Raw genomic sequence first — 14,271 nt, 5'->3', positions numbered from 1 at the left:
ATTTTTAATAAGAATTCCAGGAATCATGCAATGTTAGTCTAAAGCTTCGGTCCAAAATTTTTAGACATGGCTTAATAGCCAGCCAAGCTTTATGTGAAAGCTTCGGTCCAAAAGATTAGACATGGCCAAATGGCCAGCCAAGCTTCAGCAGAGCATTACATACAACAGCTAAATTGATGAGAAATCCAAAGAAGCTCTTCTAAAGATAAGTGGAAGCCTCAGTCCAAAAAATTAGACATGGCTTAACAGCCAGCCAGGCTTCACATATCATGATGAAACTCTAGAATTCATTCTTAAAAATTCTGAAGGACATAGAATAATTTAATTTTTTTTGAAACTTTTCAAAAATAAATAGAAATTAAAAAGCTTAAACATAAAATAAAAGTACCTAATCTGAGCAACAAGATGAATCGTCAATTGTCCAAACTCGAACAATCCCCGGCAACGGCGCCAAAAAATTGGTGCACGAAATTGTGATCTCAACGGCGCCAACAACTTGGTACGCACGATCGTAATCTAAACTCTTTTTCACAACTCCGCACAACTAACCAGCAAGTGCACTGGGTCATCCAAGTAATAAACCTTACGTGAGTAAGGGTCGATCCCACAGAGATTGTCGGCTTGAAGCAAGCTATGGTCATCCTTGTAAATCTCAGTCAGGCAGATTCAAATGGTTATAGGGTTTTGATAATTAAAATATAAATAAAATATAAAATAAAATAGAGATACTTATGTAATTCATTGGTGGGAATTTCAGATAAGCGTCTGGAGATGCTTTGTTGCTTTTGAACTTCTGCTTTCCTACTGCCTTCTTCCAACCATGCGTTACCTCCTTTCATGGCAAGCTGTATGATCCTCTCAGATGAAAACAAATCCATATGCGCTATCACCGCACGGCTAATCATCTGTCAGTTCCAACTAGCGTCAGAATAGGAACATTGTCCTTTTGCACACTGTCACTTGTGCCCCACATTCGCAGGTTTGAAGCTCGTCACAGTCATCCCTTCCCAGATCATACTCGGAATACCACAGACAAGGTTTAAACTTTCTGGATCCCGGATCCTACTCGGAATACCACAGACAAGGTTTAGACTTTCCGAATCCCAGGAATGCTGCCTTTATTCTAGCCTATACCATGAAGGTTCTAATCTTAGATTAGAAACCTAAGAGAATATACTCCAGTTGTCGTCCAATGACTACGTTGAACATCATGTAGATCGCTTTGTGGTTGTCAGGCACGCGACCTTGGCTAAGCGAGTAACGAAGATTGGGTGATTGTCACGGGTCACCCCTTCATTCTGACTTAACTGAATTAAGTACGAGATTATATCTTGGAGAAGAAGTAGGCGTGAATTGAATAGAAAAACAATAGTAATTGCATTAATTCATGAAGAACAGCAGAGCTCCACACCTTAATCTATGGGGTGTGGAAACTCCACGGTAGAAAATACATAAGTGAAAGGTCTAGGCATGGCCGTGAGGCCAGCCTCCCAATGTGTACAAAATGGCATAAGCCTCAAAAAAGCTCTCTAAAAGTAGTTTTTATACTAAACTAGTAACTTTGGTTTACAGAAAATGAGTAACTAAGTGCAAATAGTGCAGAAATCCACTTCCGAGGTCCACTTGGTGTGTGCTTGGGTTGAGCATTGAAGCTTTTTCGTCCTTAGGCTGTTTCTGGAGTTAAACGCCAGCTTTGGTGCCAGTTTGGGCGTTTAACTCCAATTCTAGTGCCAGTTTGGGCGTTTTACACCAAGATGTTTTAGGCTGACTTTGAACGCCAGTTTGGGCCATCAAATCTCGGGCAAAGTATGAACTATTATATATTTCTGGAAAGCCTAGGATGTCTACTTTCCAACGCAATTGAGAGCGCACTAATTGGACTTCTGTAGCTCTAGAAAATCTACTTCGAGTGCAGGGAGATAGAATCCAACAGCATCTGCAGTCCTTTTTCAGCCTCTGAATCAGATTTTTGCTCAGATCCCTCAATTTCAGCCAGAAAATACCTGAAATCACAGAAAAACACACAAACTCATAGTAAAGTCCAGAAATGTGATTTTTGAATAAAAACTAATAAAAATATAATAAAAAGTAATTAAATCATACTAAAAACTATGTAAAAACAATGCCAAAAAGAGTATAAATTATCCGCTCATCAATTTCATCCGGACAAGGAACTTTTATGATCCAATTCTAAATAAGGCTTCTTTAATTTTCACTTTTGTTGCCATAGGAGTGACTTTGGCTTGAATTGCTTTATTCAAAATGGATAGGACCTATTATTTTGCAAAACAATAGGTCTAGGGTTATCCTCTCTCTCTATATATAGTTCAAGAAAAATCTAGTGACATATCACCGTAAAACTTCTTGGTCTTCTATCCAACTGTCTTTATTGTCTTTTAATTTTAAAATTTGTTTCTTCTTTTTCCAATGACAATTTTTTCATGTGATAATATTTAGTGTTTCTGTCCCCATCCACCACCCATAGGTCTCTAGAATTTTGTCTCCATATGATATTCTCTTTATCTAGAATATCTTTGAGTTCCTTTCTAAGTTGTTTCTCTAAATATTTAGGGAAAGGATTTTTTGCATATGTGCTAGTCCTTTGAATGCCACCAATCTTACTAATTAATCTTCTCTTCTTTTTCTCTTTTGCCAGTGTAACCAAAGACATCTTTATTCCAATTCATCAGCTTCTTGGTGAATTGAGACAAGTTGTTATTCCAGAACATCTACTCATTCCACTAATTTTCAACAAAATCCTTGTAATCCAGGTGAAATCTCCACATGGCTTCATACTAGAAAGGCTTATCAATGCTCATCTTGTTTGCAGGTTTATGGGAGACTAAAATGGGGTGATGGTCTGAGTTTAGGCGAGCCAAAACATTCATTCTCGCCTCCAAATACTTAAGCCTTCAATTAGCATTAGATAATGTTCTATCTAAGCATTCGAACACTCTATCCGAGTTCACCCACTTTGGTCCCTTCCAAGTAAAATTTGGCTTAACAAAATCCAAATCAATCAACGGACAGTTTTCAATCCATCTACGGAACCTTCTGCATGCTCCCATATCTATCTTTCCTCTCTTTTTTTTCCCGAAGAGTCTGCAATTTCATTGAAATCCCTAAAACCATCCACCCTCCTATAATCTTCTCCTTTAACACTTCAATATGCTGCCAGAATTATCTTCTTATGATATCTTGGAACTGGCATACATAGTTCTAAGGATCCACTCATCTTCTACTCCTTTCCTCACACTCATGTGAAGAAATTATCTTTTAAAACACTACAATATTGATGAAAATCCTCGGGTCTCTCCATATCACTTAGATTTTACCATTGTACCATTTTTTTGCATTGTCATTGATCTCATCTTGATTGTTATAGTGGTTTTGTCATATCTAATCGAATTAGAGATTTGATTATCTAATTCTCCTTTCCTTTCATTGAGAAGAAATTCATATCAATAACCTCACCCAAATTTTCTCTGATGTTTCTCCGTAACTCCTTAGTCTTGTACTATTGTGGGATCCCCCATAATCAGGGATGGACCTAGAGGGGGAGTAGTGGCCTCGTCCCCCGTACCCCCAAAATTTTAACAAATTATACTTATATACGAGATATGTGTTTAAAAAATAAAAAAAAAATACGTAATTTAGTAGTTATATATGTATTATTTTTCACTATGTGATGGATTTATATCTTAATTATTTAATTCACTAATATTTTTTACTTAACTAATTTAATATCATACCATCAAGTCTTTGTACTCTTCAAATTAGTTTTTATATAATAATCTCTATATTTATTAAAAAATTCATTTATTTTTTTATATTAATATATTTAACATTTATATTATTATATTAATAATGACTTATGTAGTTATATTTTGGTAACACATTATGTACTTTAGATATTCTTTTTTGTAAAAAATACTCATTTTTCTTCTAAATTTACGTTGTTAAAAGAAAAAATTTTATAAAGATATCTTATATTTTGTATTCTATAAAGGTACTGTGTCTTTCAAATAATTAATAATTAATATTTTATTTTCAAATTTTTTAAAATTTTTGAAAGAATTAATTTTAATTAATATATGATAATTTTTAACTAAATACACTATAACTTATTAGTATTTTATAATTTTATAATGTACTATTGATATTGTTATATTTTTTTTATGTAATATTAAAAATAAAATTGTATATATATATATATATATATATATATATATATATATATATATATATATATATATATATATATATATATATATATATATTGATCTGACCGTTACAAATATCAGGTCATAACTCGGCATAATGACTTATAACTCGGCCAAATAACACACAGATCGACTTTACACGTTACAAGCCAAGTTCAACAGCCTACATACTAGAATCGTAACGTCAGACCAGACATCATCACCCATTAAGCCTTATTATTATTCTTCATTTCAAACAATAAAACAAAAGCATAACTGACTTATTTTACTCGGCATATAAAGGTACAACATCTTCTCCTAAAGAGGACACATTAAATTCTCAATACTAACTTAAGTTTCGGAGTGCCTTTGCAGGTACATTCCCCCCCCCCCCTTGTTCCTTGCTCACACTCTGCGCAATTGAACATCTCCTTGGAGCAAAGCTCGGATTACCAAGCTCAAAGGTCGGCGCCGAAGATAAACAACTCAGCGTCGACTCCCAGAAACCAAGCTCTCCCTTCAGGTATCCATACAAGAATAATTGGCACCCACCGTGGGGCCGAGAATATAATCCCTTCCATATATCATCGGCCTCGAGGTTCTCGCCTGAGTCATGGCTGAACAACTTCCGCCCACACCATCCGAACTCCTTCAAATGGTGACCGAGTTACGGCAAGCCAACCAGCGCATGGCCGAGGAGAACCAAAGAATGGCACAGCAAATTGCCAACTTGAATAACACCCAAATCGAAAACAACAATGATCGGCAAGAACGGACAGAGGAAGCCAAGCAGCAGTCAGGGCCAACACACGTCTCTGACACTGCTCGACAGGAAGAGGAGCAACCCGAGCATAATGAAGAAGCTCGGCCAGAAGACGACGATGACAATTAGGAAAGCTCCCCTGGACCATTTACGACCGAGGTGATGAACTTCGTGTTACCCAGGAGGTTCACTCTGCCGACCACCCTAACTCCCTATGATGGGTTAGGTGACCCGATGAAATACATCAAGAAGTTTACCTCCATAATGATAGTAAACGGTGCATCTGATAAAGTTTTATGTCGTTGCTTTCCATCTTACTTAGACAGTCCTTGGTGCACGAAATTGTGATCATCAAAAATGGCGCTAATGACTTGGTGCTCTCAAACGTGAATCACACTTTGTCACAACTTCGCACAACTAACCAGCAAGTGCACTGGGTCGTCTAAGTAATAAACCTTACGTGAGTAAGGGTCGATCCTACGGAGATTGTCAGCTTGAAGCAAGCTATGGTCACCTTGTAAATCTCAGTCAGGCGGATTCAAATGGTTATAGAGAATTGATAATTAAAACATAATTAAAATATAAACTAGGATAGAGATACTTATGTAATTCATTGGTGAGAATTTCAGATAAGCGTATAGAGATGTTTTCGTTCCTCCTGAACCTCTGCTTTCCTGCTGTCTTCATCCAATCATTCCTACTCCTTTCCATGGCAAGCTGTATGTTGGGCATCACCGTTGTTAATGGCTACATCCCGTCCTCTCTGTGAAAATGGTCCAATGCGCTATCACTGCATGGCTAATCATCTGTCGGTTCTCGATCATACTGGAATAGGATTTACTATCCTTTTGCGTCTGTCACTACGCCCAGCACTCGCGAGTTTGAAGCTCGTCACAGCCATCCCTTCCCGGATCCTACTCGGAATACCACAGACAAGGTTTAGACTTTTTGGATCTCAGGAATGGCCGTCCATGGGTTCTAACTTATACGACGAAGACTCTAATATCTCGGACTCGGTCCCCTGTATTAGATATCTAAGAGATACTCATTCTATCTCATCTTCATGTAGAACGGAAGTGGTTGTCAGGCACGTGTTCATAAGTGAGAATGGTGATGAGTGTCACATAATCATCACATTCATCATGTTCTTGGGTGCAAATGAATATCTTAGAATAGGAATAAGCTTGAATTGAATAGAAAAACAATAGTACTTTGCATTAATACTCGAGGAATAGCAGAGCTCCACACCTTAAACTATGGTGTGTAGAAACTCTACCGTTGAAAATACATAAGAACAAGGTCTAGGCATGGCCGAGAGGCCAGCCTCCATGATCTCAGAACTAAATGTCCAAAGATCCCTGAATACAATAGTAAAAAGTCCTATTTATGCTAAACTAGTTACTAGGGTTACAAAGATAAGTAAATGATGCAAAAATCCACTTTTGGGGCCCACTTGGTGTGTGCTTGGGCTGAGCATTGAAGCTTTCACGTGGAGAGGTCTTTCATGGAGTTGAACACCAGTTTGTAACCTGTTTCTGGCGTTTAACTCCACTTTGCAACCTGTTTCTGGCGTTTAACTCCAGAATAGGGCAGGAAGCTGGCGTTGAACACCAGTTTGCGTCATCTAAACTCGGGCAAAGTATGGACTATTATATATTGCTGGAAAGCCCTGGATGTCTACTTTCTGACGCAATTGAAAGCGTGCCATTTGGAGTTCTGTAGCTCCAGAAAATCCACTTTGAGTGCAGGGAGGTCAAAATCCAACAGCATCTGCAGTCCTTCTTCAACCTCTGAATCTGATTTTTGCTCAAGTCCCTCAATTTCAGCCAGAAAATACCTGAAATCATAGAAAAACACACAAACTCATAGTAAAGTCCAGAAATATGGTTTTTATTTTAAAATTAATAAAATTATACTAAAAACTAACAAAATCATACTAAAAACTATGTAAAAACAATGCCAAAAAGCGTATAAATTATCCGCTCATCACAACACCAAACTTAAATTGTTGCTTGTCCCCAAGCAACTGAAAATCAAATAGGATAAAAAGAAGATAATATACTATAAATTCCAAAATATCAATGAAACTTAGCTCAAATCAGATGAGCGGGACTTGTAGCTTTTTGCCTCTTGAATAGTTTTGGCATCTCACTTTATCCATTGAAGTTCAGAATGATTGGAATCTATAGGAACTTAGAATTTAGATAGTGTTATTGATTCTCCTAGTTCAATATGTTGATTCTTGAATACAGCTACTTTATGAGTCTTGGCCGTGGCCCTAAGCACTTTGTTTTCCATTATTACCACCGGATACATAAATGCCACAGACACATAACTGGGTGAACCTTTTCAGATTGTGACTCAGCTTTGCTAAAGTCCCCAATTAGAGGTGTCTAGGGTTCTTAAGCACACTCTTTTTTTTGCTTTGGACCTTGACTTTAACCGCTCAGTCTCAAGTTTTCACTTGACACCTTCACGCCACAAGCACATGGTTAGGGACAGCTTGATTTAGCCGCTTATACCAGGATTTTATTATTCCTTTAGGCCCTCCTATCCACTGATGCTCAAAGCCTTGGATCCTTTTTATTACCCTTGCCTTTTGGTTTTAAGGGCTATTGGCTTTTTGCTCTTGCCTTTTGGTTTAAAGAGCTTTTGGCTTTTTCTACTTGCTTTTTCTTTTTCTTTTTCTTTTTCGCCATTTTTTTTCTTTGTTTTTTTTCTGCAAGATTTGTTCTTCACTGCTTTTTCTTGCTTCAAGAATCAATTTTTATGATTTTTCAGATTATCAAATAACATGTCTCCTTTTTCATCATTCTTTCAAGAGCCAACATATTTAACATTCATAAACAACAATTTCAAAAGACATATGCACTGTTCAAGCATTCATTCAGAGAACAGAAAGTATTGTCACCATATCAAAATAATTAAACTAGTTTCAAGGATGAATTCGAAATCATGTACTTCTTGTTCTTTTGTAATTAAAACATTTTTTCTTTAAGAGAGGTGATGGATTCATAGGACATTCATAGCCTCAAGACATAGACACTTAAATACTAATGATCATGTAATAAGACACAAATATAAACATAAATCATAGTACACGAAAAACAGGAAAATAAGAACAAGGAGATTAAGGAACGGGTCCACCTTAGTGAGGGTGGCGTCTTCCTCTTCTTGAAGAACCAATGGTGCTCTTGAGCTCCTCTATGTCTCTTCCTTGTCATTGTTGCTCCTCCCTCATAGCTCTTTGATCTTCTCTAATCTCATGGAGGATGATGGAGTGCTCTTGGTGCTCCATCCTTATTTATCCCATGTCGGAACTTAATTCTCCTAGGAAAGTGTTGATTTGCTCCCAATAGTTTTGTGGAGGGAAGTGCATCCATTGAGGCATCTCAGGGATTTCATGGTGAGGAATTTCCTCATGCTCTTGTTGAGGTCCATGATCTCTTGTTTGCTCCATCCTCTTCTTAGTAATGGGCTTGTCCTCTTCAATAAGGATGTCTCCCTTTATGTCAATTCTAGCCGAATTGCAGAGGTGGCAAATGAGGTGAGGAAATGCTAACCTTGCCAAAGTGGAGGACTTGTCAGCCACCTTGTAGAGTTCTTGAGGTATAATCTCATGAACTTCCACTTCCTCCCCAATCATGATACTATGGATCATGATGGCCCGGTCTATAGTAACTTCAGACCGGTTGCTAGTAGGGATGATTGAGCGTTGAATAAACTCCAACCATCCTCTAGCTACAGGCTTAAGGTCCAGTCTTCTCAATTGAACCGGCTTGCCTCTTGAGTCAACTTTCCATTGAGCTCCTTCCACACATATGTCCATGAGGACTTGGTCCAACCTTTGATCAAAGTTGACCCTTCTAGTGTAGGGGCGTGCATTTTCTTCCATCATTGGCAAGTTGAATGCCAGCCTTACATTTTCCGGACTGAAATCTAAGTATTTCCCCCGAACCATGGTAAGCCAATGCTTTGGATTTGGGTTCATACTTTGATCATGGTTCCTAGTGATCCATGCGTTTGCATAGAACTCTTGAACCATTAAGATCCCGACTTGTTGAATGGGGTTAGTGAGAACTTTCCAACCTCTTCTTCGGATCTCAAGTCGGATTTCCGGATACTCATTCTTTTTGAGCTTGAAAGGAACCTCAGGGATCACTTTCTTCTTGGCCACAACTTCGTAGAAGTCATCTTGATGGACTTTTGAGATGAATCTCTTCATCTCTCATGACTCAGAGGTGAAAGCAATTGTCTTCCCTTTCCTCTTTCTTGAGGTTTCTCTGGTCTTAGGTGCCATTAATGGTTATGGAAAAACAAAAAGCAATGCTTTTTATCACACCAAACTTAAAATATTTGCTCGTCCCCGAGAAAAAGAAGAGGGAAAGAAGGAGAAGAAGAAGAAGAAGAATAGAAGAGGGAGAGAGAGGTGTATATTCGGCCAAGGGTAAGAAGAAAGGGTTGTGTTGTGTGAAAATGAAGAAGGAATGAGGGGTTTATATAGGAGTGGGGAAGGTTTAGGGTTCGGCCATGAGGGTTGGGTTTGGGAGGGAAAAGGGTTTGAATTTTGGAGGTAGGTGGGGTTTATGGGGAAGAGTGGATAGATGTGAGTGGTGTAGATATGATGGGGAAGAGTGAGTGAGGTGATTGGTGAAAGGTATTTGGGGAAGAGAGTTATGAAAAGGTGTGAAGAGGAGAGAAGAAGTGGTGGGGATCCTGTGGGATCCACAGATCCAGTGGGGCCAAGGACTTAGCATCCCTGCTCCAATTAGGCGTGTAAAACGCCCTTGCTGTGCAATCCTGGCGTTTAACGCCAGACTGCTGCTTATTTCTGGCGTTAAATGCCCAGATGTAGCCTGTTTCTGGCGTTTAACGCCAGGTAGATGCTTGTTTCTGGCGTTAAACGCCAGCTTGGTGCTTGTTTCTGGAGTTAAACACCAGACAGATGCTTGTTTCTGGCGTTAAACGCCAGAATGCTCCTCCTCCAGGGTGTGCTATTTTTAATGCTGTTTTTCATTCTGTTTTTGATTTTTTAGTAGTTTTTGTGACTCCACATGATCATCAACCTAAAAAAACATAAAATAACAATAGAAAATAAATAGATATAATTAAATAACATTGGGTTGCCTCCCAACAAGCGCTTCTTTAATGTCAATAGCTTGACAATGAGCTCTCATGGAGCCTAACAGATGTTCAGAGCATTGTTGGGACCTCCCAACACCAAACTTGGAGCTTGATTGTGGGGGTTCAATACCAAACTTAGAGTTTGGTTGTGGCCTCCCAACACCAAACTTAGAGTTTGAATGTGGGGGCTTTGGTTGACTCTGCAATGAGAGAAGCTTTTCATGCTTCCTCTCCATGGTCACAGAAGGAGATCCTTGAGTTTTAAACACAAGGTTGTCCTCATTCAGTTGGAGGACCAACTCTCCTCTGTCCACATCAATCACAGCTTTTGTTGTGGCTAGGAAGGGTCTTCCAAGGATGATGGATTCATCCTCATCCTTCCCAGTGTCTAGGATTATGAAATCAGCAGGGATGTAAAGGCCTTCAACCTTTACTAACACGTCCTCTACTTCTCCATAAGCCTGTTTTCTTGAGTTGTCTGCCATCTCTAATGAGATTCTGGTAGCTTGCACCTCAAAGATCCCAAGTTTCTCCATTACAGAGAGTGGCATTAAGTTTATTCCTGACCCCAGGTCACACAGAGCCTTCTCAAATGTCATGGTCCCTATGTTACAGGGTATTAAGAATTTACCAGGATCCTGTTTCTTTTGAGGTAATTTCTGCCTATCCAATGCATTCAGTTCATTGGTGAGCAAGGAAGGTTCATCTTCCCAAGTCTCATTACCAAATAATTTGGCATTCAACTTCATGATTGCACCAAGGTACTTAGCAACTTGCTCTTCAGTGACGTCTTCATTCTCTTCAGAAGAAGAATACTCATCAGAGCTCATGAAGGGCAGAAGGAGGTTCAATAGAATCTCTACGGTCTCTAGATGAGCCTCAGATTCCTTTGGTTCCTCAAAGGGAAACTCCTTATTGGTCACTGAACGTCCCAGGAGGTCTTCCTCACTAGGATTCACGTCCTTCTCCTCCCTTGTAGGTTCGGCCATGATGGTCAAATCAATGGCCTTGCACTCTCTCTTTGGATTTTCTTCTGTATTGCTTGGGAGAGTACTAAGAGGAGTTTCAGTGACCCTTTTACTCAGCTGGCCCACTTGTGCCTCTAAATTTCTAATGGAGGACATTGTTTTATTCATGAAACTGAAAGTGGCCTTAGATAGATCAGAGACTATATTTGCTAAGCTAGATAGATTCTGCTCAGAATTCTCTGTCTGTTGCTGAGTGGATGATGGAAAATGCTTGCTATTGCTAAACCTGTTTCTTCCACCATTATTAAAGCCTTGTTAAGGCTTTTGTTGATCCTTCCATGAGAAATTTGGATGATTTCTCCATGAGGGATTATAGGTATTTCCATAGGGTTTCCCCATGTAATTCATCTCTGCTATTGCAGGGTTCTCAAGATCATAAGCTTCCTCTTCAGAAGATGCCTCTTGAGTACTATTGGAAGCAGCTTGCAATCCATTCAGACTCTGAGAAATCATATTGACTTGCTGAGTCAATATTTTGTTCTGAGCCAATATGGCATTCAGAGCATTAATTTCAAGAACTCCCTTCCTCTGAGGCGTCCCATTACTTACAGGATTCCTCTCAGAAGTGTACATGAACTGGTTATTAGCAACCATGTCAATAAGTTCCTGAGCTTGTGCAGGCGTTTTCTTTAGGTGAATGGATCCACCTGCAGAATGGTCCAATGACATCTTTGATAACTCAGACAGACCATCATAGAATATATCCAGGATGGTCCATTCTGAAAGCATGTCAGAAGGACACTTTTTGGTCAGTTGCTTATATCTCTCCCAAGCTTCATAGAGGGATTCACCGTCCTTCTGTCTGAAGGTTTGAACATCCACTCTAAGCTTACTAAGCTTTTAAGGAGGAAAGAACTTGGCTAAGAAAGCCGTGACCAGCTTATCCCAAGAGTTCAGGCTATCTTTAGGTTGAGAGTCCAACCATATTCTAGCTCTGTCTCTTACAGCAAACGGGAAAAGCATAAGCCTTTAGACCTCAGGATCAATCCCATTAGTCTTAACAGTATCACAGATCTGCAATAATTCAGTTAAAAACTAAAAAGGATCTTCTGATGGAAGTCCATGAAACTTGCAATTCTGTTGCATCAAAAAAACTAATTGAGGCTTTAGCTCAAAATTGTTTGCTCCAATGGCAAGGATTGAGATGCTTCTTCCATGTAAATTGGAATTTGGTGCAGTAAAGTCACTAAGCATCTTCCTTGCATTGTTATTATTTTCGGCCATGTCTCCTTCTTTTTCGAAAATTTTTGTCAGATTTTCTCCAGAGAGTTGTGCTTTAGCTTCCCTTAGCTTCCTCTTCAGAGTCCTTTTTGGTTCAGGATCAGCCTCAACAAGAATGTTCTTATCCTTGTTCCTGCTCATATGAAGAAGAAGAAAACAGAAAAGAAAATATGGAATCCTCTATGTCAGAGTATAGAGATTCCTTATGTAAGTATAAGAAGAGAAGAATAGAGGAAGGAATAGATAAGAATCCAAACACAGAGGTGAAGAGTGGGTTCGAATTCTTGGGTGAAAGAGAAGTGTTAGTAGATAAATAAAATACTTAGAAAGAGATGAGGAGGAGAGAATTTCGAAAATTAAATAAATTAAAATTCGAGAACTTAAAAAGAAAAATAAAATTAAATCAAACTAAAATTTAAAACAAATAGTTAATTGAAAAGAAATTTCGAAAAAGGAAGGAAAGTGATTTTCAAAAATCAGAGAGATAATTAGTTAGGTAGTTTTGAAAAAGATATGATTGAAATAGTAAACTTTTAAAATCAAACAAAAAGTCAAGTGGTTAATTGAAAAAGATTTGAAAATCAATTTTTGAAAAGATAAGAAGTTAGAAAAGAAGTTAGAAAAGATTTTGAAATTGATTTTGAAAAAGATGTGATTGAAACTTATTTTGAAAAAGATTTGAAAAAGAAATTTAAAAAGATTTGATTTTGAAAATTAAAGTTGATTACTTGACTAACAAGAAACAAAAAGATAGGATTTTAAAATTTAAAGATTGAACCTTTCTTACTAGGCAAGTAACAAACTTAAAATTTTTGAATCAATCACATTAATTGTTAGCATTAATTTTGAAAATATGAAATAGAATTAAAAAAAGATTTTGAAAATCAATTTAAAATTTTCGAAAATTATGAAAGAAAAATGAAAAAGATTTAATTTTTGAAAAAGATTTGAAAAAGATAGGATTTTTAAATTGAAAATTTGACTTGACTCATAAGAAATAACTAAATTTTAAAAAGTTTTGAAAAAGTCAACTCAAATTTTCGAAATTTATGAGTGAAAGAAGGGAAAGATATTTTTTTGATTTTTGAATTTTAATGATGAGAGAGAAAAACATCAAAAAGACTCAATGCATGAAAATTTTGGATCAAAACAAATGATGCATGCAAGAACACTATGAATGTCAAGATGAACACCAAGAACACTTTGAAGATCAAGATGAACATCAAGACTTTATTTTTGAAAAATTTTTAAGAAAAGAAAACATGCAAGACACCAAACTTAGAAATTTTTAATATTTAGACTCTAAGAATTCAAGAATGCATATGAAAAACAAGAAAAGACACAAAACAAGAAAATGCAAAGATCAAACAAAGCAATTCATCAAGAACAACTTGAAGATCATGAAGAAAACATGCAGGAATTTTCGAAAATTTTAAGAAGAATTAAAAAGATGCAATTGACACAAACTTACAAATTGACACTAGACTCAAACAAGAAACATAAAATTTTTGGTTTTTATGATTTTATAAGAATTCTTTGGTTTTTTCGAAGATTATTTTGGGAAAAATGAAAAAGAAGAACTTTTTTTTGTATTGTTTTCGAAAATAAGAAATAAAAAAGCTTAAAAATAAAATAAAATTACCTAATCTGAGCAACAAGATGAACCGTCAGTTGTCCAAACTCGAACAATCCCCGGCAACGGCGCCAAAAACTTGGTGCACGAAATTGTGATCATCAACAATGGCGCCAATGACTTGGTGCTCTCAAACATGAATCACACTTTGTCACAACTTTGCACAACTAACCAGCAAGTGCACTGGGTCGTCCAAGTAATAAACCTTACGTGAGTAAGGGTCGATCCTACGGAGATTGTCGGCTTGAAGCAAGCTATGGTCACCTTGTAAATCTCAGTCAGGCGGATTCAAATGGTTAT

General features: G+C 37.5%; 1 non-coding gene across 1 annotated transcript; it reads left to right on the top strand.

The window, feature by feature from the left end:
* Nucleotides 1–11,840: 11,840 nt before the first annotated feature.
* Nucleotides 11,841–11,948, top strand: LOC112767980 (small nucleolar RNA R71). Its single transcript, XR_003185420.1, has one exon. It is a non-coding gene; the product is annotated as a small nucleolar RNA R71 (small nucleolar RNA).
* Nucleotides 11,949–14,271: the final 2,323 nt, after the last annotated feature.

Source organism: Arachis hypogaea, chromosome 17 (genome assembly GCF_003086295.3).
Source record: "Arachis hypogaea cultivar Tifrunner chromosome 17, arahy.Tifrunner.gnm2.J5K5, whole genome shotgun sequence".
Classification (NCBI taxonomy): Eukaryota; Viridiplantae; Streptophyta; class Magnoliopsida; order Fabales; family Fabaceae; genus Arachis; species Arachis hypogaea.
The sequence above is the reverse complement of the archived record's forward strand: the minus strand, read 5'-3'. Positions and strand labels throughout refer to the sequence as shown.